Consider the following 24,770-nt stretch of genomic DNA (forward strand, 5'->3'; position numbering starts at 1 on the left):
TCCCAGACTGTTCCCAAACCTGGGAGGGTGAGGAGGCAGTCAGAAACAGTAGCACAGATCGAGAGTGGCATGTAACTTGCTACGATGAAAGAGCAAGCTATGTAGGTAAGGAGTGAATACTCAGACTCCGTGCGTTTACTACCTTCACCAATTCCAACATTTATATTCCTGTCAGATCAGTTATTACTGCTGGGCCCTTTTCAAGCTAATGTAATGTCTGAGTTATTTTGATACCTTCTTAAAATCTGTAATTGATGACTCTGATCATTAATTTTATCTATAAAATTTAATGTGAACATTGGAAAGGATAATTTTATTATTGGTTTCACTTACCTGATTTAGTCTAGCAAGAGATTCCTGTAAGGTTAATTGTTTAACTCTCAGCTGACTGTGATCCCAGTACTTGGAAAGGGAAGAGGGAGAACCAAGGAGATCCTCAATTCAGAGACCACTGGGAGTCTTTGGATTAAATTGCCTCCAGGTGAAGCACTGAGTCTAAACCAGTAGCTCACCAGCTGTGGCTCTGGCAGCAGGAGGACCCAGTAAGAGGTACCTGGCAGCTCCCACCTCCTCACTGGGAAGAGGGGACTCCCCTGTGGTGCAGGGGCTCCTACTGAGTTCCCACAGGCATTTCAGACACCCCTGGCTCGCCCACCAGCAGGTACCTGCTGTCAGGATTCAAAGCAAAGAACAGAGTCAGAGCTTGTAGGCGAGATGCACAGATGGAAATAAAGTAGCAGATGCTGATCAAAGTGAGGAACAGAATATATCAAGGTAAGAAGTGCTCCTGCCCTAGAAAGAATGAATCTGGGGGGCAGGATGTGTTCTGTGTGAGGAAAGAAATACGAGATTAAAACCTAGCTAGGGAGAGAAATCCGTAGTGACATGTCAGCAGGAGAAGTGAGGGCAATAGATAAGAATAACGTAGCAGGTGAGGTCTGGTAGGGGAAGCCAGAAAGTAAGTTAGTAGAAAGTGATACTGAAATTCGAAAAGACTGTGGGGAAAAAAAAAAAAAAAAAAAGGTGGAAAAAAAAAATGACTTTGAAAAAAAGAACAGAAGGTGCTTCAGTGAGATCTTGCAAAACACCCACCGAGGTGGGTGACAAGTGATTAGTGTGTGTGTGAAGGAGGACCATGTTTGCTGGGGGGTTTGTTTTATTTTGTAATCTAAGATAGGCAATTCTTTTGAATGAGGTGAGTTTGGGAGTCTGTCTTGGGATGGAGAGAAAGGCATTGAAAATGAGACAGAGGTGCCACATTGGTTCTTCGTGCTCCTGATGTTCAAGTCTGCATAGTCCAAACCCAAACAGAGAGGTGCCATGCCACCTCTAGGGAAGGCTGCTTTGTAGAAAAGTAACACATCTCCTGTAATTTTGGCTAAAAGATCCTGTGTGACTTGGGAGAAGAATAGGAACAAGATGCTTGGAGCTTAGTAAGGGAGGTTAATGTTCTCAGTACAGTAAGAGGTCTTTAATGTATTTTACTGGGCAAAATTTGTAACTTTAAATGGGTTTAGAAAAAGACCTGTGAACCATTGCTATTCTGTATCCAGTTTAAACATGATGAAGAACCTCAGTGGAGCGTTTCCACTGAAGCTGGTTTTAGACAAAAATGCCAGGTGGCCCAGAGAGCATTTTTAATTCTTGATTTTACATAACATAATATTTTTAACAGGATTTTGAAATTATTCTGTTAGGAGATACTTTATGTCCACTTCTGCATTTCTGAGCTTCTTTATGGGCAGTTATGAGTCTACTGCCAGCATAGGAGCTGGTGGTCAGAGATGGAGATTTTCCTGTTGAGAGACTTCCTAGCTGAAACTTGCTTCTCTCCATCTGGGAAAGCATCTTGATTTACTTATTTTCAGAGCAGCCATGGAAACCCATTTGTTCTTCCAATGCATGGCTCATGAGGCCAGGTGAGGTGCAGGGGGACTGCAGCCCATTTGTAGCTACTGGCTTAGGAGGAGAGTGGTTCCTTTGAGGCGCTGTCGGCTGAAAACGTGTGTGGCAGCAATGTGGGAGAACACAAAAGGTGTCCACAGCAAGGACTGCAGTCATGCTCCCCGGGGTCCTTCCTGAGAAGCAGCATTACAATTGTTGTGTGAGGGGAAAACATCCCACCCTTCCTCACCTGGCCGAGGCTGCGCAGCGCGTACGTGAGAGAAAAAGGCGCCGCTGGGCCGGCAGCGTGACAGCACCGCTGTCGTCGCGTGGGCGCTTGAACTCGCAGCACGTTAGATGCTTGAGCCTTGTGGGTTTAATACATTGCCTGAGCAGTGGAACGTGAAGCTTGCCTAACAGGCGGTGCTTGAGCAGTTTCTACCCCAATACTGTACTTCAAAGAGAAGCCTTCTTACACACAGTCATTTCCCATAATCTTTTCAGTGCTGCAAGGCAATATATGTCAAGAGATTTCTTTGTATTAATCTAAATAGAATTCTTAATAATTAAGACAACCTAGTCAAGTCAAAATAAATTTAATGGCTCATATTTAATATTCTCGTTAGAGTTCTTATGAATCAGGCAGAAACGTTAGAAAAAATTCAACTAAGCATATGTCAGTAGTAAATAATAGAAGCCTGGATTGCATCCAAGTCAGGTCCTAAACTGATTAATACAAGCAAGTGGCTGTAAGTCTTCCCTGAAGTCTGATGGTTTTAAGACTCTGCTAATACCAGTGTAGGATGCATAGTGATGTATTTCAAAACCTAAGTCTAACTTCTGAGGACGCCGATGAAAAATCAGTACCTGTTAGCATAACTTGACAGCCTGGGTATTACTTATCTTTAGATATTGGTTGATGATTAGTATTTAGTGCTTCTAGCATTTTCCCAAAGTGCTAGCTCTGAGTGAAAGCAGACAACATTAGAGCAAGATGTGCTTTTTTAAGTGCTGAAAATAAGCAGGGAGTTGTAAAATAACAACATCCACTAAGTGCTTGTTGCCCAATGGGACAATGCAGAACTTGAGAGTGTTTGAAGTTAGTACGCCAAGTAAAGTTCTGGGAAATTCCATGTTTTGGAAAATTTCTGTTAAATCTTTTATGGTGAAATGTGGATACTCAATCATAAGGAGCTACTATAAGTCCTTTAAGACTTGTGGTTATATTGCACGTCTCAGAAATCAATCACAGCATCATGAGGATAGGTATAGCGAGATGTTAAAGAGCTTTGAGCCAACAGGCTTCCCAGAGCCGTGCTCCCTCTGGCTGCCACCTCTGCTGTGCTCCCCCAGCAGCACAGCTCAGGGAACAGAACTGCATCTGCGTATTTCTAGGAGAAATTGTGCTTTTGTGCATGGTGTGCAAACGCTGCTAGATTTCAAGACCTCAGTTTGGTGCCCTTGTGCTGGGCCACACCGAAGTGGGTTTTGCTCAGTGCTTGTATCTTTGCATGGTGAACTTGTAGCCGTCGTGTCACGCACAAAGAGGGTGAGCTCCATCATTAAGCGTCACAACCTGTAACATATTAAATAGCTGGGAGGTAAAAGAGCCCTGAAGAAATTAAATGAGGTGCCCAGGGTCAAACACTAGTTTTCTAGACAATGACAAATGGCTCCATATCTTGGTTTTATGTACAAGTAATGACTCGGGAGGTTACTAGATCTGGGCTTTCCACCACTAAAGCCTGATCAGTATCTGCCTCCGCTCAGGCTGCCGTGCCCTCTGCTTGAACCAGGGGAACAGCTCCCCCAGATCCACTTTGAGTCTTTACATAGCGGTCTAACAATATTCTTCTCCCTCTTATTTCTTTATTTTAAATGATAATTAGTCCATCATGGCTGATTATGTGATTGCTGTTTGTCATGGTTTAACCCCAGCTCGCAACTCAGCCCCACCCAGCCTCTTCTTCACTCTGCCCTGGTGGGATGGGGAAGAGACTTGGAAGAATAAAAGTGAGAAAATTCATGGGTTGAGGTAAAGACAGTTGAATAGATAGAGCAAAACCTGCACACGCAAGCAAAGCAAAGCAAAACAAGGAGTTCCTTCCCCGCTGCCCAAGGGCAGGCAGGTTTTCAGACATCTCCGGGAAGGCCGGGCTCCATCACACAACGGTGACTTGGGAAGGCAAATCCCATCACTCTGAACGTCCCCCCTTCCTCCTCCTCCCCCCACCTCTACATGCTGAGCATGAGGCCGCAGGGGCTGGGGTGTCCCTGGGGTCAGTGGGGGTCACTGTCCCGGCTATGTCCCCCCCCAGCCACTCGCTGTGGGGTGGGGTGAGAGGCAGAAAACAAGGGAAACATCCCTGTGTTCCCAACACTGCTTTCAGCACAAATCCAAACCACAGCCCCACACCAGCTACTGAGAAGAAAATTAACTCTAGCCCAGCCAAAACCAGCACACTGTTGAAATCATTTAGATAGATTGTTCTGCATTTTAAAATATTTCCTCTCTTCAGATACCTGCTTTAACAGCTCCCCAGTGCTCCATCTTGAGGTTTTATCTATAAATGATTTTGACCAGTTTGCTTTCATTTAATTATTGCTGTAACTGCTTCAGTGGTTTAAGAGAATGCACCTACTGTGATATATTTGGATTTTAATAACTCAGTTGATATTTTCTCATTCAGATTTCCATTAAAAAAAAAAAAAAAGTCCCAGTTGGTTTAAATAGGACCGCAGCCACGTGGACAGACAGCTGGCTGAAAGATTTTACACAAAGGCAGTGCATTGACGTGGGGAAGGCTTCTGGTGGAGAGCTGCCAGAATCAATTGCAGGACTTGATTCAAGTTCATTGCTGATTGGGAAGATGTGTTAAACAGGATGTTAATGAAATTTGCAGATGATACTAAATTGAAAAGCATTGGAACACCAACGAAGAAAGAGAAATTTAAAAAACATCAGTGACCATTAGAAAAATGAGTGGAATATCTACTAAGAACTGATTCATTTGGGGGAGGAGAAAAAAAAAAAAAAGAGCAAGTATTGCTAAAGGAAGATTATCACATATAACGCTGAAGAGGGAGGAGAAAGCTTTGAGGTAGAAATGCTGTCATTGGATGTCTTGCTGCGGATCAAATACCCTATTTCTGTGTGTTATGGCCATGAAAAAGCCACTATAATTCTGGGAGCTGTATCTGAAAATACCCTTTTCTGAGCAGGGCATTAATTTCTTTTAAACAGTGGCTTGACCTATCCCAATGCTAGGAGCACACCAAGGGCAGATGCTTGGTTTTTTACTATTTCATATCTTTGTCATGTTTCCCATCTCTCAAAGGGCAGTGACACCCGACTTGGTTCCAAATTGTGGGGTTTTGGCTTTGGTCTTTAAGGGAAAGCTGTGTGAAGTTTGTGAATGCCAGTCTGTCAAAAAGCAACACTGGTTGAATAGTTTATTGCAAAAAGTGCCATCAGTTTTTGATGCTTCCTTCATTAGGAAATTATTTTTCAATAAATAGTTGTCTTTCTGGCAGGTCTACAGAAAAGATCAACCCTCCATAACTAAAGACAAATTCAGATTTAATTGCTGTTAAGGTCTGTTTGTATATATAAGATCACTGCAACATGGAGCTAAGGCTGCAGAATTGCAGTAGATATTCTCCCATAAGTAATGTCTTCTGTTATCTGTAAGTGATAAGTGTTTTTTGCTCAGAATGGCCCTGTTTGTTTTCTTTTTCTTGAAAGCTATAAAGTGTATTTTTCTTATTTCCAATAATTTGTCCTCTCCATCCTCAAGATAAACTTTCTCCTGCTTCACCTGGAGTCAATGTCAGAGCAAGTATTGCTTGTTATCAGTAATCAGTGCATGATAATTGTGCTTATTAAAACATTGATTAATTTTAATAACACAAAGACCAACAGCATTACAGATACCTAAAACAGCCCCAACAGGACCTAATAAGAATTTGTGTTTACATAACAATTCAAATTCCCTTCTGTTCTGTTTTAAGGTTACTTTTCCCGTTGGTTTCTAGCCCGTGTCCACTGGAGTGCCTGTAAATCTACTCTGTTCGGATATATACAAGCATAAATGGCAAGCAGCTGATAAAGCTTACCACTAACATGGGGTTGTGAACATGCTGTGATTGAAATATTTTAAATATACTACTTTGAAAAATGAGGTTTCTGATGTAAAAAAAAAAAAAAAGGGGGGGGGATTAATCTGGATTTTTAAAATGTGTATAATCAGTAAGTTAAAAGAAAATATTTTTTAAAAAGAACATACCAATACTGAAATTACCCATTGTGAAACTTTATGTGTGCAAACATAGATGTAACTCTGTTTAAAAATTATTCATTTGGATGTGTTGGTCAGTATTCCTTAGTCATTCAGGACATAAACTGAACCGAGAACCTGTTATCCTTAGTGACTTTCAGCTGTTGCAAGGCAGTTCTTGTGCTGTGCAAGCTCACACGAAAATGAAAGTTAAAAAATGGAACCTACATTTTTATAACAGTTGGATGATACAGTCTGATGTGATTTTGATCTCCCTCTGCTTCTTTCATGTACTGCACATGAAGCATGATTTTTGTTTACCGAAGCCTGAGTGGTACAATGACTGATTGTGTTTTCCTTTCTTTTTTTTTAAGAATGGCAAAAGCATAGCAAATGTTTATTTCTGCCTTCATCAAGCTACTTCTTTCTTAGGAACATTCCTGCATAACTTGGAAACAATAATGATCCTGAGGCCCATGCAGTCACCTTTTAATCTTTATTCTGAAAGAGGAGCCAGAGATGTGTGTAATGCCTGTGTAATACATAAGTCTGTTGCTGGCTGGTTGCAAATGCGTATCTTGATCAGCGTCAGTTATGGCGTGAAGTTTCTATATGAGCTGAAAACTGTTTTAAGCACAAACACCTGCTGAGAAATTCTGTGGAAACACACAAATAAATGAATGAAGTTAGGCATATCCCGTTTCTTGTGCTCTGTGGTGTACTTGGAGGGAGATGGTGAAATCTCCATATGCTTATAGCAATAATAAGTAACCCATAAAAATACAGATGTTATCAGATTGGGAGCTGGCTGTATGTGCCGGAAGCAGCTGAGTTGTTTTTCTGATGGCAGTGGAGGTGGTATTTGCAGTTTCCTTCACTGGCTGCTGGTGATTAAACTTCTAATCAACCACAGTGTTCCTGGAAGATTTTAATTACATTTGCTCTTTCTAGGCTGTTTTGATATCAAGTGAACTTTTAAAAAGCCACAATCATCTTCCACAGAACTAAAAACGAATTGAAATTCTGCCATGCAATTTTGAGCTGACATTTTGATAATTACAGAGAAGCTGCTACATAAAAATAATGTTCACGCTGAGTGCTGGAGCCCAAGGCTGTCCTCGTGCAGCGCCCTCGTGTTAGACCTCCGGAGCTGAGCAGTGCTCTGCAGAGCCTTGCTGCAGAAATACCTGTGGCCAGAAAGGAGAGGTGGATTTGGGGAAGAAGGGATGAAGGACAGAAATATCTTCAGCAGAGCTGTGCCAGCTGTTTGCAGCCAGGCTGTAGGCATGCCATGGTTGTGCTGCCTCTGCTACCGCTGTGTTTCTGAAGCATGTTAAAGTGCTCGTCAACTTGCATCAAAATAACTGTCATAAGGGCAGGGACAGTTCAGCAGTGAATCTACATGCGCAGTAAAGGGGGTGAATAATGTGAGTTCTGCTGTGGAGTGTTCACACTGAGTTGTCATATCAAATATAGATGCTGAAGCTGGTGGCATTGTGATTCAGGTTCCTAGATGTTTTGATTTCTATTGAAAGATATTCTGAGATAAATATATTTGACTGAGTAATATCTTGTCCTGTGCCACTGTTTCTGGAAAAAAGTACAAACTGTATGTGTACAGCACTTCTGTACCTTGTACCAGCATGGACTAGAGCTTAGAAATGAAAGAAAGTAACCATGCCAGGATATCTATTAATAGGATGTTAGTCTTGGCATATTGATGTAACTTGGGTGAAATCTTTCTTAATGCTAGCTAAATTCACAAACTATGTTTATTTACAAATATGACTACCTTTGAAAAGTGTCCCTAGCATTAGCTATACAAAAGTGGTATATCCTACTGCAGAAGTCAGCTCTTCTGAGAAGACTGAGATGCAGTAATGTCAGTGAGGAGAAACACAGCACATTTCTGAGAGTCCTTGTCTAAGACTGAGAGGTGGTTTCTGTTAATATCTCACTCATAAAAGTATGTCCTTCCAAAAGCCAACTGTACTGTCCAAAGTCTCTAACATAAAAACAATATAAGATTTGGATTGCCCACCTTTTCTGGCTACCAGGATTGTCAGAATTGATGAATCTCCAGGTTTCTTTGCTTAGGCAAAACACTCTCTACCCTTTGCTCTGAGATGTGATTAATTAGTTATAGGAGGGTGTTAGTCGTACCTTGTTCGCTTTGCAGTTTGCTTCTATCTTGTTTTGTAAGCCCTGAAGACCATCTGTTAACAATGCAGTTATTCAGGGAGAATAAATTTGCTATAGGTCAGATTTAAGGGGTAGTTCAGTGTTGGGTGGATGGATATGCAGCCCTTCTTGCTCTGGAGGTTGATAACATGTCAGAGTGGCACTGCACCAGTGTTAGGCTTAGTTAATCCTCAGCTTCTGCAAGTCTGAAATATTTGTTACTGTTTTATATTAGTGAAGGTCTTCCAAATTTGCTTTTAAGCAGTTTTCAACTGGCTTTTAGAACTAAGCCTCTCTGTGAATGTTGGTTTCAAGACATGTCAGTTGAAAATGCAGGTGTAGGCTGCTGCCTAATCACACCTGAGATGTAGTCAGTGGGATCCAACAAGCCCGGTGCAGTTGGCTGGTGTGGTCTTGGTGTGCATGTTTGTGTTGCATCCTTACGCCAGAGCACAGGAGTTTCTGTCAGCATTTGCCACACGCAGTGGCCACCTCCTGTCTTCCTGGTATGTCTCTTCTGCCATGCAACACATTTACTATGCATAAAAGGCCCTCAGGTGACAGATCTTGGGACTCTCTTTGTCTCATTATCCTCTGCAGATGCAGAACAAAAGTCAACTGGTGTCCAATGTCCTAAGTATCTCACCCTAATGGGAGTTTTTACAAAATGTTCCCACAGGACTGAACCTAAAGTAGTGCATGACCTATGGGTCACAGAAATCCAAGGGCTACAGGGTGGGAGCTTTCAATGGGCACCTTCATTGTATTGATCAAGGTTGCTCCATTCCCATCACTTGCACTTCTGATACAGGTGGTTCCCCAGGAAGCTGTCCTGAAATACTGAGCTTTTTTACATCCATTCTTTTTTAATAAGCTAACAAGATTGTTACCTGGCTAAATGCTGATGATAAAGACAAAAGAATAGAAGAGACAACCTGTCTAAGCTAGCAAAGTAATTATGTGGGGTTTTGGGAGGTAAGATGAAGTTTTTTACTTTGTGACAGATTACCACAGAGATAAATGTGGTTTTGGTTTCTGTAAATGTGGTAGGTTTTGTTGTCATTTGTGCAGTGAAGAAAACAAGGTCATGTCTGTTATTTACTTGTTCACTCTTTCAGCTTGGTCTGGCTAAGTGATATAAGTATCAACCAAACATAAGTCTACTATATTGAAAGTCAAGTTAGAGAAAAAGCAAGTGGCAACTTTAAAAACACATAAGCAAAGTTAACAGCAGTCATGCAGTAGCAGTCTTGCCCTACTGGGTGTGGGGATCCCAGCATTCTGGACCTGGACCTGTCTTTAACTCATAATCAACAAGTCCAGAAGTTTTGCAATTAAATCAGCAATAAGCTCTAACACTATAGAAAAGACAAGTTATGTTTGTCTGCTGTACTGATTTGTTCGATAGCTCATCAGTGGTGGAATAAATGCAGGCTACAGCACTTAACTAGGCTGTAGGAAAATTATATTAATGGCAAAAAATAAAAGGCAAGTATTAACTACAGGGAATAATTGTGGTACATCTGAAGTTGTGTGTTATCTACCTCAAACTAGTGATGAAGCTGTGATATAACATCTAGTTAAAGTCTTTCCACCTCCTGAGGGAAACAATTAGAAAATATTACAACCAAAATAGATCTTTGAATTCTTTGGAGTCACCATCATTAAACAGAAAGTGAGAATGAATGTTTGATTATATATGCAATCAGGTTGGGAAATATATGGCCTGTTACAGTATTACTGCTGGTCAAGTCTGTATTCACTGGAAAGTGAAATGCCTCTGCTTGGCAATCCTTCAAATTCAACCTCCCAAAACAGCTTCAGAAAGGTTTGGGTGAGTGGAGACATCAGATGTCATTACAAAAGAAGGATGAGAAGATCAAAGAACAACATGAGCACAATGTAGGAGAAGACTGCAGAGCAAAGCTGTAGGGGGAAAAAGAAGATTGCAGAAAAAGTTAAAGAACTCAAAATTTTTCAGGCACAAAAGGAACAAGAGGTCACTGAAAAATTCAGCAGGGCTTCAAGAAGCAATTTATTGACAAAAGCAGCAGACATTTCTCAGAGGGAATTGATGAATTTTCAACCTCAGTGCTCACCTGGCAATGTGGAGGTCAGACACCAGAAAGATAGAAACCTGCCACGAGGAGGGGAGGAAATGCTGGAGGAATCACGCTTAGGCAGGATCAGCCAAAATGAAATGAGCCTGTGATGCCTTCTAGCAGGCAGGCTGTCCAGGAAGACAACTTCTGTGAAGTGATGCTTAATACATTTCAAGTGGGCCAAGGATCAAATAATTTCAAACAAGAAAGATTTATAAGTCTCCTTACTTGTTTTTTCTTTCATTCTCTGTGTGCGCTCTTTATTCCCACCCCAACTCAATACTTAATGTGCTGTTACCATTTGTGAGCAAACCTGATTGTGACAGACTAAAGGCAAAGCCTGACTTTAGTAAGCCTGTTAGGTGTTTTGTTTATCTCCCTCAAACTCCATCGTGGTGCCCTACAGCTCAGCCCCATACTCCTTTCAGCTGCCTTTGGTACATGTTGAATTCCAGTTTTATTGCTGGACACAGGGTGCAACAGAGTCATAGTAAACACCAGGAATACGGATGTGAGGTAGTGTTAGACCACGTCCTCTAGACTGAGCACAAGATAAAGAGAGTCAGATATTTGGATGCTGATTAGTGAAGGAGGAAGGATTTGGTATTGGTGCGTGTGAAGTAATGAGGCATTTAATCACGAGTAGAATTTACCTGAAATTGTTTCAAGTTTGCTGTTTGTAACAGTTTCTTTGCTTACAGTTTGCTTTCTAGAGCTGGACCTCTTCCTTTCCCAGCTTCTGAGCTCTGGTCAGCATCTTGCAGGGACAGGACATGTATGCTCTTTGTGGAAAACAGCTTTTCTCAGCAATAGTTAGTCTCTGTCCTTACTGCCTGTGAATTCCTGTGACTTCATCCAATGGAGTGATTTTCTGCTCATCACCAAAGCAGTGAGCTGTTCTGCAGGTTTATCTCTGACATGCACAGCACATTTTACATATGACATCCCTTTTTAAAGGTTATTAATGTTGGATTTGGTGTACTGATGGAACAAGTTAAAATGCATGTGCTGCTGCTGATCTATCTCTTTTGCTTCTGTCTGGACTAGTCATTTTCACATGTGAATACTTATGTTATGCTAATCCATGCCTTGTTAATATATTTAGTATCAATTAGCATAAGCAAGGTTGTTGAATGCCATAATTTAAATGCTAGTCACAGCTATTTTGCCTGTGACAGGAAGGTATGAAAAATAATTTTAACAAATATTTATAATCAAGAAACAACAGAGAAATTGCTTTTGAATGGCTACATAACAAGTAGAACACAAGTCCCAACATTTTAGATTTATGGTGCATCAGTTTTCTAACCAGCATGGATTTGCAGCCAGAAAGGTTTGCATTGCCAACATGAAAATAAATGAAATTGAGGAATGCTTTTCATTACTCTTTTGTTTTGTTTTGGTTTGTTTTTTTCTGCTGCTGAGAAATGTATCATCTTGTAGCTTTATTATATCTATCCCGCTGAGCTGATATGCAAAGCAGAAATGAGTGGAAAAGCCCCTTTGGACTTGGCTCTTATTTCAAATGGGGAACTTCAGCAATAGATCAGGCTTAGCCCTGACACAAGCACCTCTGTAGCAGCTCAGTGCTGAAAGAACCATTCTTGGATTTATACATCATTCAGATGCCAGGCTAGTTAGATTAAACTTTTAATTCAACTTGAAGCTTCAGACAGCTCTTTCAGGCATTTTGGACTAGGAACTACACAAATATATGTTGTGCAATACTGCAGATACGTAAATGTGTAAGTAGACTGTGTGTTCACTATCTGGTACTATAAGCATCTGTGCAAGAGCTCTGTTTACAAGGGTAAACCTGCAGCTGTGCATATACATGTATTTTCCTATATCCAGCTGCTAGAACGATGGCTATACGTGTGTTTACGTGTATCTTAAATATTTGACAAAGAATAATCTAAATTTCAATTTGGGATCTGAGTCTTGTAAATGGCAGCAAGGAGAAAACTAACTAGGAGACTTAGGAGATTGTTTTGTTACCCACAAATCTATATTTAGAGTGTTCGTTGAAGATTCATGCCAAAAAAAAACAGCATATGATCAGCTTTTGTGTAATACCTGCTCTAAATTCAGCAGGTTATGAAATTGGCACTGTGACTTTCCCCAAAATGTGGTCTGTTAGAATTGGGCCAATCCTGGTGCAACAGAGGTCTTTTTTTCTCCTTTGTTTCCTTTTTTCCTTTCCTTCCTATGTCATTGGAAATAATTCCTAGTTACTGCAGGGCACTGTTTTGTTTAGATTGTCAGGCCCACATTAGAAGTCTAGGAAAGGTCAGTGCATCCCAGTAGGTGTTTTATTGTGAGTGGTTAGGTGAGTATTGGATTTAAGTTCCTGAAGTGCTCTGACATCCACAGCAAGAACAAAGAATTACTTTATTTGTATATTTTTTACTGCCAGTGACTCCACTAAGATCAGAAACAGTGAACCTTTATTCCCATTTTTTTTCCAGTGCTGTTTGGTGAATTTGGAATTTTTTTTGTCTTTCCATGTAGGTTTTCTTATCTAGACACATTAAGAAGAGAAGATAACATGTATTTCAGTTTTTAAAATGGTACTGTAGTCTGTCATAGGGTAAATGATAACCTCATGCATAATACTTTTTTGTGTTTGTCCAGTTAGGGTTTGCAGCTTAAACTTAAAGCTGATGTCTACCTGTCTCCCTCTGCCCCCGTTCATGCACAAACTTACTTGCAATTTGTATTAACTGGCACGGACAGAGCAGCAGCCGGGACCCCCAGCACCCTCGGGGCCCTGCAGAGCCCACGTCCCGGCCCGGGCACGCAGCAGCCTCAGCTGGGAACCACCCTGCTTCTTTTACAGGCCTGATGGCTGGTTTATGCCAGGGCTTTTTCCGCTAGATTAATGAAATCTTGATTGCAATCTTCATAGCTCACAAAAGAGGATTGCTGAAGATTTGTTTCGTATAAGTTTACTATTAATTTTTTTGCTGTCGTTCCTTTGGCAAGAACTAAAGCTAAACCAAGGAATAAGTCTTCTCTAGAAGCCAAAAGGAGGAGACCTGGAAAGAAAACAAAGGGCTGACTGGAATTTACTGATCTGTGCCTGATGAGAAGTTATTCATCAGCTTCATGAGAATATTGCCAGTGCTCTAGTTGTCTAGTGATTTAATGTTAGCTCCGCGTTACGGCAGAGGTTTGTGTAGCTTTTCTTCCACTGAGAGGCATTCCCAGTTCCACCCTGCTACTCTGCAGAGAGGCAAAAATTCCCACCCGGTACGGATTAGCAGCAGGGTTTTACTGAGGAGGGGGATGGTGGGAATGTTAATCATACACCCATTGTCCAGCATAGGAGTGAAACACTGGCTGCCTTGCAAGAGCACCAAACAGATCAGACAACAGCGAGCTAATAAAGTGCTGCGGTAGACACTTGGTTTGCCCAAAGTTTAGTGCCCACTCTTGGTGTACGTGCAGTCTGTGTTTGTATGTTGAAAAGAGTCTCCTGTAACAAATAACCGGGTTTTATATACTGCTTACACTAATCTAGTATGGGTCAACTTCTTAGGCTACTGGAAGGTGTGCACTGGATGTTGATAGAGGGGGAAAAAAAGGGCAAAAATAACAGTGCAATTTTCTGCAGGTGTGAAAAGCACCTGGTGGAAAAGCGACCAATTCTCTTTGTTTTGGAACTTTTATTCTGCAAGCAGAAGTTTCTTCTTTTGTCCATACATGTCTGTTTGGGGGCTGTGCATCAGGTGTGGAAGTGTTTGAGTGACTGCGGTGGGTATGTGGCGTCGGCATGGCTTCCCGAGGTGGCATGGTGTGCCGACCCTTTCTCCAGCGGAGGCTTTGGCACTGGCAGCACAGCAGGGCCGCTGCTCCCGCCACAGAGAAATCACACGCCGCCAGCGCAGCTCGATCAGCTCGTGCTTTAAAGGTGACATGTTCCAAAAAGAGTTGGTACTCAGCTCTGAACATACGCTCAGTTTGGTACATTAAAAATACTATAGATGTTCCGACCTGAGTATCTGCATTTGAGTTTTGGGTCTGTTTCCTGAGTTGGGGTTATTGCACACACCAGTGTGCTGCCAGCAGTGGAGGTAGTGCCACAGTTTGTCTTGGAACTGTCTCTACCCTACCGTTGGTACATCTTGAAATGGAATATTTTTAATTAGTTAATAACTTCAGAGAGTATCTGGATTGGTGCATTGGATAGAATTTGGAAATAACTGTCACCGATGATGTGATTTGGGGAGCACTTGAGCATCAAGATGAAAGTTATTATATAATTGTAGTAATAATAATAATTCAGTCCACCAGCTAGCACTGTAGGAATGGCATATATCCCTTTTATTGGAAGCATTCTTCATCTGCTGTGACCTTAATGTGAATTTTCTCACATAAATGAAGTTAAGATGGAGTTACAGATGGAAATACTCATTGGTACTGCCGAGAGAAACACATTACAGGTGATTCTCTGCAAAATGCAGACACCTCCAAATTTGTCAAGATTTTTGAGTGTCTTCACAGAGTATTTTTCACATTGTATCTTTGTACTTCTATGTAGTTCTGCCATGTAATAGTACAACTGAATCTAGATTTAATACCAGCTGCTTAAGAAACAGATTTTCCAAAATTCCCCCCCCACCCTGAAAAGACTGCTGTTTTCCTTTGGTCAAAGGAAGGTAGGATTTTGCTCCCATTATGATTTCATGATTTCATCAATCTGGAAAACATTTATTGAAAATGTCAGTGATTTTAACTACTTGGGAGCTACCCGAAATTCCTACCCACCCCTGCCGGGAAACCCAACATACAACAAAACCTTATTTTGTCCCCGTGGGCCCCACGGTAAGGCAGTTTCAATTTAAAGATCACACTATTACACTACTTTCTCAGTCATTCCCATTTAATTTATGCTTACTTGCATGTATAAGCTGGAGTATGATCTTCCTGGTGTAATTTAGTCTTCATTTTAATTTGGTGAATGACTTCAGTATATTAACTGCCGGCAGTAATCTTTGCACATGTTGCAGACCTTGAGGTTTCCATAGGGACGATGTGATTCCCCATGATTGCTTACATAGATAGCGCTGAACCACTGCCCTGCTCATGTCTGACGCTTGCTCCTAATTGTGCTTTTGTCTGGGATTGCTGTAGCTATAGCAAGGTATTGGACATTATCTGGTTTTTGTTGGGTATTCAGGGCAGATGCCACATTTTAACTTCAAAGCTTATTTATGTCCAGTCCGCAGCAGTCTTCTCCATCTTGCACAAAAATAGCGTAGTTCAGTATATATTAACAACGAATCAAAATATTCCCAGGCGATACGTTAGACGGATGCTAAGGTACTGAGGGGCACCTTTGTATCAAAACCAAACTCTTAATTTACTGCAGGTAGGTTGTACAGGCGGAGCATCAGAAGATGTGTGTTTGCAGGATGGAAAATTCAGAGACAAATAATCCTACCTGGCTCTTTGGTGTGCAGGATATTATGAGTTTGGGAGGTATTGGTGTTTACCTTACATTAATGAAATTTGGCAAGCTAATCTCCATTTCAATGCATTGTTTTATCCAGCTTCAAACAGCAAACATTTTAGTGGAATAATCCTATTAGGTTTTGGTTTTGTTTTGTTTTTTTTTTTTTTTTTTTTCCAGCAGGAAATATTACAGTATAGAACATAAAATTATGAATCTTCATTAAGAAAGTCGTATTTATTTAGAAAGTTATGAAATGATGCAATGAATGTTGCACATCATTCCAGCTGAAGTTTGATGCCACTAATGATTAGAAAACTAAAATTTATGACTTTTTAGAGCTCCTTCTTGCAGGACCTGGCCAGGGGACCATCCGTGCCTGGTGTGCAATCCTAGCACATTCGGAACGAAACAGTACCAGCGTACAGACAGAATATCCTCTTATTTATCATATTATTTTCCTGATGTGACTTAACTTGACACAAGCTGAACTTATCTAGGGGTGTGTGCTGGCTGCTCTTGTTCTCTTTTACAAGACCCTATGGGGAGAAGGGAAATGTGAAACAAAAATAGCTGGTTAACTATCCACGTTAGTTACCCAGAGGTATGTGCATCTGTTCAGTGACCTGAATTATACGTGGTTAGTTTGGCACGTTTCTATGAAGTGCACTAAAGCAAAAGGAAAGAAGCCATCCAAATTCATCTGAACGTCTTCTCTACCCTCTTCTCCTCCCTAAAGCAAACTCACTGACTGTAGAATTGCTTGGAGTCAATTTGTCAGTCATCCATGGAAATACCAAATAATTAAAATTGCTTTTTCTTTCTCAGTGAGGCTTCTTTGACCGTTATCTACAAGACAGAAATGAACCTGGCTGTTAACCTGGATTGACATTTATTGTTCACATTCTTTATATAGTTTTGACATATTTTCTTTAGTGCTTCTGGGAACAAAACACTATTGAATTCCTGTCTGTCGCTCAGGTTGCTTAGTTTGTAAGTTCAAACAGTGCCAGGCTGATGCTGGGTGTGTGGGCAAGGGAGCAACTAGATGCCACGTTCCAGCACTGCCTGTCCCAGCTGTTGGGGGGAGACGTCCTTGTCATCATGCACCTGACCAGGACGCGTTTCCCCGGGATCATTTCTGTGTTTGATTGCAATATACGTCACTCTGAGCCTGCTAATGTAGTAGTACAGTTCCTCTGCAACGTTCGTAGAGGCTGTGGATCAGGTAGCAGTACTCGTGTATAAAGGTGGTTTACTGAGCTTTGGGTTTATGCATGTACCTGTTGCTCAGTGTTGGCTGCTTGATGTTCCCTGTGGTGTTTTTAGCAGCCAAGTGCCTATTTTGTGAACACTGCCGTTGCTGCTGCCAGTGCCATCACAGGGACCAAGACTAAATGCCTGTCTGGCAGCCAGGTTATTGTATTCCCCTTACACAGGCCAGTCTTGGTTAGACTTTGTGGGACACGGTGTGATGCAGCATCCCTGCCCTGGCCTCTCTTCCTGAAAAGGGAAATGGCTTTGGGGACCTTGTTACCACTGGCTGCCAAAATTCCCTTAAAAAGCTCTACCCTTGTTCTGTATCTGAGAGATGCCCTAACACATTACATTCACATCCATAGACTACTTTTCAACTGACCTCAACTCTTTTTGGTGTGGTTGCTACAGTGCAGTGGTGGTATCCTGCTTCTCAGCCTCCTCTGTGGACTAACGGTTCTGGCTAATATTCCTCAGGGTTTTCTGCTTCAAACCATCTTGAAGTTTTTCATGTATGGATTTTATAATTTTGAAAGGCAAGACTTCACTTGGCACAATGTTCAAACAGATTTCATGGGGTAATAGATGGTTTTCATTACTGAAATGTGAGCTTTTTCATCCTCAGGCATTACTGTAATGGCATCCTGAGAACAAAAGGTTGCAGTTAGTGATTCCTCCGCGTGCAGCCTCCTCCCGGGCATCCTTCACTGTGCCAGACACGCTCTTCCCCTGAGCACTCTGGCTCCGCAGCCTGGTTTCAGGACTGAACCACCTCCTTCTTCCTTTTCCAGATGGATGCTTTTACAAAAATCTTCTGTTTTTTCTGTTTCCCTATCACTAAACCCCACCTTGTACTGACACTTTCCTTGCCAAAGCCTCATGTTTTGGGGAGCAGTGCAGCCGTTTCCTACTCTGGCTTCCTGGCCTCTGCTCAGCTCTGTCCCATCACCAGATGGGCTCACTTCACTGTTGTTTGCCACCTTCCTTTTTATTTTGCCACACCAGTGCCATCAGTCTTTTCTGATTGTCTCCTGGCTCTCTTGCCTTCTGCTGAGCTGAAGTTTCTTGTTGTCACCCTTGCAGGGCTCAGCAGAGTGTCCTGCTGCCTGTCTGTCGGCACTCGCTCTCTCCCCAGGCAGCGGTGTGCCAGGGTGACCCTGCTCGGTGCTCCCGCAGCATCCCTCCTCTCCAGCTGTCGGGCATTTCTCCGTCCCACCCTCAGGGAAAGGGCTTTGCCCAGGTTTTGTCTCTCTCCTATTCTTTCAAGTTTTGATCTGGAAACAGTCTCCCCCTGTTTACAGAAGAAATACTTCAACAAAAGATAGAAACCAGTAACTACCTCATGTTTTGTTGAAGTTGTCACTCGAAATGTGAAGTATTCCCTTCCTGAGCTCTCAGCTATCTGCTTTTGAGTGTGACATCCTTAGGGCAAACATTAGGTCTGCTCTGTGGAGTTCTGCCCATTTTTATTACTATAACAAAGAAGAGGCAGCCGACAATAATGTAGTTTTATTTTCAGCTCTCATTATGCTGCCTCATATAGGCCAAACAACACCTCATTCTTTTTTCTTTTTATTTCCTTTAAGGGCACACACGTGTATGTCCATGCATACCTATGTGCAGCTCCAGCGATGATCTGTTTTGGTATTTTCAAGAAGGCCAGAGCAGAGCAGGGACACCTGATCTCGATTTCAGGAGACCAGTGGTTTGCTGCTTGCTCTAAACAATAGGGTGCAAAATGCCAGTTCCATTCTCCTCTCTCTGTCTCGGGATGTGAAAGAGGAGCAGCACCCCTTATCGCTCAGACCTCAACCCTTAGCTTTTTGTTCCCTGTTTGGTGGCATTAAGTGACCGTTGCATTTATTTGGTGTGGTTCTGCATAGCTGTATTTGCTACAGACTGGAAAGCAAGGGGCTTTCCAACACTTTAATACTGTCACTGCCTTATTTACATGAAAATCTAGATGATCACGAGGCTTTAAGCCTCATCTATTCCATCTGATTTTTCAGCATTATTATTCACTGGCTTTCATGTCATCAAAAATATAATGGAAGGAAGGACTTCTAGCTTTTGAGATCTGGCAAAGCTAGCTAGCATGAGAATTTGCCTTGGGCCTCTACAGGTGCAGTGATGAATCTTTTAATAGCTTCTGTTCTGCTACTTTGTCCTTACAGAGAGCAAAAGATGTCTTTGAAAACATGCCCATTTATTATAAAGGCTCATGGTTGGAGAAAAAGAGGATGAAATTAGGCTCTTGTGTGTTGTTCCTTTTTTGGAAGAAACATTTCCAAAAAATAGGTGCTGGAAAAAACCCAAACATATGTGGTGAATTCTGACTTCAGGAATCTAGAGTAGGAAGAGCTGAGATGTCCTTACATTGATAAAAAGGTAAGTGATGGCCCGCAAAGGTCCCCAAACACGTTTGCAAATATAGACCAGCAAAAACCTGCCTCACCTTGGTCTCTCTGTGATCAGGCTGGTTTCCAGTAGCAGATCAGGTTGTCCCATGCTGCTTCGATTTATCCCTGTAGGTCTTCGCAGTGGCTGTGTGTGTGTTCATTCAATATGTGGACTGTTCTTAGCTGTCTGCCTTCCAGCTTTGAACCGGGACAATTTCAGTAAGTTAGTAATATATATTTGTAGTAAAGAAACACACCTTAAATGTATTGGTTAGTGTAATTGAAACCGTAGAGTCTAATCAAATAATTATTTTTATTTTCAATATTAGCAGAGAAATAAAGAAAAGGAAGACAATGACTACTTCTGCAAAAGAAATGGTGCACTTGCTTTTCTCCTGGTCCTTGGACTCCTGCGGGTTCAGTCTAGGGGGACCTGCACTATGGTGGCTTGTCAGCATCCCAAGCTCTATGCACATGGTCATGATGGTGATGATTTTTTCCTCTTCAGGGTTCAGCTGAAATTTTTATTCATTTCCTATCATGCTTTTGCACCTTGGTCTTCCTTAGTTGGTCAGTGACTGTGCGGAGTGCTGCTGCCTGGAGCCTCAGCAGCATGATGAACTGAAGGTTGAGTCCTTCGGTGATGCTGGGGGAATGTCTGGAGTGCTCCAGCACAGTGGGGTAGGCATCCTCTCTGTACCTCCTCACCCGGGCAAGCGGTGACCCCAGGAATCAGCCAGGTCGTGGCTCAGAAAGACTTGCCAGGTCTTCTGTGGAGCCTTGGGCTTAGGGTCAGGCAAAGTGCTTGGCAGAGGATGTTCTGGCACAGACAGCTGAGGACAGCAACTGGTTAAAGATTTGCTAAGCAACAGAAACTCTCATTTCATTTTCTTAGAAAAGGAATGTTTTTCTTCTTGCTTTCAATTTTTTTTTTTTTTTTTTTCATTTCTTTCTTTTCTTTCCCCTGGATAGCCAAGTCTCAGTGTCTCACGAACTGCTTTAAAAATCAGAGCTAGAAGAGAGGGCAAGAGCCTGTGGGCATCTCTCACAGTGCATGGGCAGGTTCTGCAGGGGGGCTGCCATATCAGTGCCCGTGCAATCAATGCAAAACTCATGTCTCCTGCTGCCCCCCCTTCCCCGGCTGCCATCCCTCATGGAGGACTCCATGCCCAGAGTATCACAGGAGCAACTGTGTGTGTGCTGCTGGGGGGACCCAGCTTGTTGTCATGGCTGGAGGCGGATTTGTGCCAGAGCACTGAGCGGTAATTGGGCCACTGTCAGTGGGTCCCAATTAGGAACATCTGACCAGGCTACAGTAGAGTGGACACAGCTGAAAGCAGGAGTCCTGGCATTTCTGTGCCAGTGCTCACGTGGCACCATCCCAGCTCCCAGCCTGCTACTTGCACGCTCTCTTTTGCTTGTAGGAAGGACTCTGCTTATATTCAGCCTCAGGAAAAACAGTAGCTGCTTAGGTGAACAGAAAGCCACCTCCGCCTTAAAGTGAAGCATTCCTTGTGGGGTAAATGTAAAATACTTCCCTGAAACAAGCGTTAGTTACTGAAATATGAAAAATTGAATTCCTTTAGTCTTACGCACATAGAGAGGAACTGGGGCCAATGTTGCCTAGGTCTCATTCCCAAAATACCCAGAAGGGAAAAGGAGTCAGTCACTTCCAGCCCTATTCAGACTTTTTAAAGCAGAACCTAGATGAAACCACTCAAAGCTGATAGGTACCCAGTGAATGGCAAGGGTTTGCTATAAACAGGCAGTTTTCAGGTTTTAGTTGTGTTCCTACTACGCAAATGGTCATTGCTGTACTTCAGGAGACTAAAAAATACATGAGAACTTCACCAATGCCTTAAGTTTTAAAATCTGCGTATGTCTGAGGCATTCCCTTGCTAGTCCTACAGATTGGTGTTGCCAGCTTTGCCTTGTAGGAGAGGATGGCAGATAAACCAGAGATTACATCCCTCGATACTGTGCTTAGGGAGGGTGTTTCCCCCTGGAAATGGTTCACATTTATGCATGATTTAAAAAAGCAACCTCCCCCTCTACTTTCCTGTATGTACCTGCAAAAACACCAGAAATGCATAGTTCAGGATAGGTATAATGCCAAGTGTGGTCGGGATCCATTATGTACTGGTTGTTGTCTTTAGAGGGAAGAGGGACCTGATCCTGCATCAGGGAGCAGAGCTGCCCCGATCCCTATGACCTTGCTCCCACGAGATTGCCATCTCGTACCAGTATCAGCTAGCTGGTGATATGACTCCCTAATTGAAGATGCTATATTTGCGTTTATTAAAAATAATGAACTACTTATTCTGACCAAACCTTCTGACTACGTGCAACAAATACGCACCTACATTCCTGCCACTGTATGTCTACTTTGCTCTGATGTTAGAAAGTCTCACAGATGCTATTAAAAGCAATAGTATAGAGTTAAGAGGTGGAAAGAAATCGGGAAGGGGTCAGCGAATAGTATTGGGTCATGGTTTTGTCAGTAGAGAGAATTTATTACGATATGGTCTATAGTAGTAGTAAAAGGATGGAATGGGGTTTAATCGCTGGCAGACAGTAATGATGGATTAGTGGTGACCTGTGGGGACGTGTCTGCCCTGCTGATCTAGCTCGGGAGATCAGCGCCCAGCATCGAGTGCTTGGCTGAGTACCTACCCAGGCTTCTGCTGGGGCAGAGCCCCGTGTTGCTGTGCCTGTGTGTGCGTGTGTCTGCCTGTCACCTGCGTGAAGCTCTTGTGGCCCTTGCCCACAGGGGATTCTCTCCTCCTTAGCGGTGACTGCTGAGGTGGTCACACACGTCACCTGTCGGGTGAACTTGTTGTGGGAAAGTGGGTGGGTTTAGACGTGGCACGGCGGGCATCCTGGAGCGGTACATACCTTCAGCTGTGCAAGCAAAGGCTTGAGAACGGGGTAAACCGTGCCATGCGAGAGCCCCGCGATGTGCAGCTGGGGTTTCTGATGGCACTGGGAAGTAAGCAGCGGCCGGGCTCTGGAGCACTGCAAATCAGTACCGGGGGGCTGCACTCAGGTTCAGCACATTACGGTGTCTCCTTTCCCCGAGGTGCTTTTGATCCTCGGATAGCAGCTCTTACCCAGGTACCTGCACTGCTAGAGCTCTGCGTTTCACCATCACAGCCAGAGCTCAGTCTTCATCTTGCCTCTAAAAGAAATACTCTGAAAAATACTCAGCTCCTTGGATAGAGGATGAACATCAGCACTTTCTACATCTTGGGTATTATCTCCTAGGTTGGTAAATTTGGATGGTCATCTTTGGGGAAAGAGAATTCCTGCCTGCTGTGGCAAATACCCTAATTCATTAGTGTTTATGATGCTTCTGTTCCTCTGAGGTCTTGATTTTCAGCTGTGAGAGAAAGTGGCTGCTTTTGAACTGGTGATTGGGGATTCTGTGCTCATCTGCCCAGACACAGACATGGTCTCTCCTCTTGTCCCAATTCCTGTATATTTGAGTCATACAAACAAAAATGCCTGTAACCATTTATCCCCATGATTTCACAGAGACCTGTCAATACTGGTTTCCAGCCAAGACAAATATTTTTTTCTTTCAAGTTTCAAATAAAACTGAATATTTGTATTTGCCCTCCGCCTCCATATACCATGCTGTTTCAAGTAAACAACAGTGCAGCATCAGGGGTGCAATTTTATCTTCCTAATTTACCTTTTTTCTAGGGTATCTCACCATATGGGCAGCCTAATCTGTCACTCCTAGGCCAAGCTCTTTCTGCATGGCTGGGATCCAGCCAGTGTCAGGAGGAATCCTGAAGCCAGATACTTTCTAGGTGCTTTTTGCTGAAAGGAGGTTGTAGCGACGTGGGTGGAAGTCTCTTCTTGCAAGTAACAAGTGATAAGATGAGAGGAAGTGGCCTCAAGTTGCACCAGGGGAAGTTTAGATTGGATTTTAGGAAAAATTTCTTCACCAAAAGGGTTGTCAAACGTTGTGAGAGGCTGCCCAGGGAAGTGGATGAGTCACTGTTCCTGGAGGTATTTAAAAGACATATAGATGTGGTGTTTAGGGATGTGGTTTAGTGGTGGACTCGGTAGTGTTAGGTTTACAGTTGGACTCGATGATCTTAAAGGTGTCATCCAACCTAAATTATTCTATGATGATCCATGTAGTTCTTTGCAACTATTTACTTTGGATCTCTTAGGTGTTTTTCCCAGTGCATGAGTCAACTGCCGTGTGGTGTTGCAAGTGGATGATATGACAGGAGCACATTGACTTCTGCTAGCAACAACTTTGCCTGGATTGAGGAGGTTTCCATTTTTGACATCCCGGAGACATCATGCCTGGCAGCAGAGGACAGGGGAGCACAGCGTCCTGCTGGCAGCTGTTGCTTTTGGTGGTAGGACACTTGTGGCTGTCTTGATGCCACTAGGCAAGTCCAGAGATGGCACTGAGACCTCCTGCTGGGGGGAGGCAGGACCACTGCAGCCCTCGCCCACTGGTGAAGGCCTGGTCCAGGGGTGCCCACTCAGCTGCAGGAGCACAGCTCCTGCCCCAAGACCCATGGAGTCTCTTGTCATGGCACCTGTGTCCAGTAAGGGTAGTGATGTATCACTGAGGTGGCAATGGGGGTGCAAACCCAGCCTGCCAAATAGGAGCCCCCCCCACCTCTCTTTGCTGTCTGTTTGCATGAAAAAGGACACATCCAGGCACGTCATCACTGCTGGTTTCTCATCTTGGCAGCTGTGGCGTAAAGCAGCCGCTGTGACAAGAGGGCACATCTGCCTTGGCCTCTAGTCACCTTCCAGACTTTGTTGTGTGCACAAGTATCAAGAGCAGTGATTTTTCCACATGCATGCTGTAGCCTATCTAATATTCTAATGTGTAAACACAAATAAAATATTCATAAAATAAATATTTAAATAAAAAAGAGCTTAAGAATCTCATGCAGCTTTTCAGTGCCTTGTGGAGATCACCTTAGTTTGAGGGACTCCCATCTGTATCCAGGCAGCGGGAGAAGCCTGTTAGCCCAGGGGCTGTGGGACCACAGCCGTGGCCAGCCTGGACAAGGAGTTTGGGGGGAGCCAGGGAGCGTTGCACAAGGCAGGACAGGCTCCCTCCGCGGTGACAATGGCAGCCCGGTGTGGCCAAGCCTTGGGCACTGTGTGCCTCTCAGCAGCCTGATACGTTTCAGTGTAGGACTTCGATATCTAACCAGGACCTTCCCTCAGACAT

General features: G+C 43.0%; 1 protein-coding gene across 4 annotated transcripts in view; it reads left to right on the forward strand.

The window, feature by feature from the left end:
- The window catches only part of KCNIP1 (potassium voltage-gated channel interacting protein 1), a 445,272-nt gene that overhangs the window by 134,362 nt on the left and 286,140 nt on the right, over positions 1 to 24,770 (forward strand). The gene's annotated exons all lie outside the window — the stretch shown is intronic.

This window comes from Tyto alba, unplaced genomic scaffold (assembly GCF_018691265.1).
Source record: "Tyto alba isolate M040663 unplaced genomic scaffold, T.alba_DEE_v4.0 Super-Scaffold_17, whole genome shotgun sequence".
Lineage (NCBI taxonomy): Eukaryota > Metazoa > Chordata > Aves > Strigiformes > Tytonidae > Tyto > Tyto alba.